The sequence below is a fragment of the Cyprinodon variegatus genome, unplaced genomic scaffold (genome assembly GCF_000732505.1).
Source record: "Cyprinodon variegatus isolate N-32 unplaced genomic scaffold, C_variegatus-1.0 Scaffold57, whole genome shotgun sequence".
Classification (NCBI taxonomy): domain Eukaryota; kingdom Metazoa; phylum Chordata; class Actinopteri; order Cyprinodontiformes; family Cyprinodontidae; genus Cyprinodon; species Cyprinodon variegatus.
This window is the reverse complement of record NW_015150510.1, coordinates 89,461-91,681: the sequence shown is the minus strand read 5'-3', so window position 1 is coordinate 91,681 and position 2,221 is coordinate 89,461. Positions and strand designations below refer to the sequence as shown.

The 2,221-nt window shown below is 41.2% G+C and overlaps 1 pseudogene; it reads left to right on the top strand.

The window, feature by feature from the left end:
• LOC107082589 overlaps nt 1-2,221 on the top strand; it is a 43,069-nt pseudogene that overhangs the window by 22,074 nt on the left and 18,774 nt on the right.

Sequence of the window (2,221 nt, the reverse complement as noted above, 5' to 3'; positions counted from 1 at the left end):
CCATAGACCTCCATTATTTGAATGTCAGCAGACAGCAAGAAGCCTCCCAGATCTCCAGATGCATTTGAGATATCAAAAAAGTACTCCAGAGTGTTGTTCAGCATGGGGGTGAGTAGAAAATGAAGGCTAATCATGTTTTGGGTGTACTATTCCTTTAAGGCGTGGTTATAATCCTGCAGCAGTGTGGCGCAGTGAGCTTGTTGCAGATATTTTTGATTCATGCTCAATTTTGAAGCGTGGTCTGCACTATGTTATTCCACGCCACAGAGCAAGAGGGACATTCAGGAACTAGCTGTGCGTCTAGATACGGTCGAGGCGGTGAGGAAATGATGGCAAGTTTGTCCGACAGTTGAGGGACATGAGGGTGAAAAAGAGCGGGAATCCTGGTGGAAAAAGGGTCCCAGCGTTCTCACGCACCTCGCTCTTCTAGCTGGTCCAACTTCTAGAGTCATTTTTCACAATGGCGGTCATACAGACAAAAGAAGCTGGTAAGGTACCAAACAGGAAATGCGGATAGTGTAGAGCGGATGTAGATTTAACCAATCAGAGGCCTCCTGTCTGCATCACTGTCTGTGGTCACCTACAATTAGGGAGAGGTGCAGCAGAGTGTCACTGCGACGCAGACGACCTGCTTTCTGAGTATAAACCAGCCTTTAGCATTGCTGTGTTGTTTAAAACATAACAGCAGTATATCTCCTGGGGAAAATCGCTGTTTGGTTTTAACCAAAAAGGTAAACAGGTGTATTTAGTTTTATAAAACCATAACTTAGCCTTTCAAAAAAAGTAAAAAAAAGGGGGAATGTTTTCTTTGTCCTTCTACCTTGATTTCATTCTTCCTTCAACAAATGACTGCTTTTTACACTTGCAAATAGAATGGACTCATTGTGTAAAATATATTTTTTTAAAAGCTAAAACCAAACGTCAAGGTCTGAACCTGTCATTTTATCGTGGCTTTCTTCCAGAGTGAAGGCACGCTACTAGCCACCGGCTCATATGACGGCTTCGCTCGGATATGGACAAAAGACGGTAACGCTCACAGCTCCGCTTACATCACAGCTACGCCTGCATAGCTTGTTTTTCTTGTTCCCCTAGTCGTCTGATTGTTGTGTGTTTTCAGGAAACCTGGCCAGCACTCTGGGTCAGCATAAAGGCCCCATATTTGCACTCAAGTGGAATAAGAAAGGAAACTTCATCCTCAGTGCCGGAGTGGATAAGGTAATGCCTTTTTCCAGCTGGAGCTTCTGCCATTTGAGTATTTTGTTTTCCACGCATGTTCCCGGGTTTGGATCAGGTGCTCTAAGACAGATGGCCTTCTGCTCTTTCTTTAAAATGTGAAACGGATTAGCTGGAATAAAAACCTCGGAGATCAGGAACAGGAAATATAACAAGTCATTGAAAAAAAGGAAAGACCTCATTTCTGCAGACTCCTTAAAAAAAAAACAATGCATCGCCTCCAGGATGGAAACACATCAGCTCTTTGATGCTCTGTGCAGAAGAGAGTCCGGCTCACACTCTGCCAGAATAATGCGAACCATTAGTAAACACTGCCATCTAGTGTACGCAGGCGTAATGACATGTATAGAGTCATGAGTCACTGAATAACCATGACAAAGAAAGTAGTATTTTGAAAGAAACAGAAACACTGCAACTATTCATTTTGCCTTTAGAAAAATATATTAAATAACCTTTTTATAATAATGTTGTTTATTCCATCTATTTATGGAGATTTAGTAGACTTTAATAATAATAGTAATTTTAATAGATTTTAGAAGCAATTTATATGAATTGTTATTTACTGTTTATTTCTTATTTGCTGATCTTAGTGGCCTCTGTGGACAAAGCAGAAGCAGGATCCACAGCCGTAAACACAGGGAGATGTGGGTTACACTAAGAAATATCACCCTACTTTACAAAAATGATACCGTATTTTCACGACCATAAGGCTCACCGTACTAAAAGGCGCAGTCTCAGTTATGTGTGCCATTAATGTATTTAACACACACATAAGGCGCACCGGATTATAGGGCGCAGATTTTATATACAGGTACATGTCCTCTACTACGTTTAAATACCTCTACTGCGTATTTAAAAATACAGCGGGCACAAAACTGAGTATGATTGTGCTTTATTCATGTATTTATTACAAAGTATTAATCAAACCCGGGAGCTGGCCGTGAGAGATGACAGGGCGCTGTGGTCACTCATAAATTAACTTAAAATC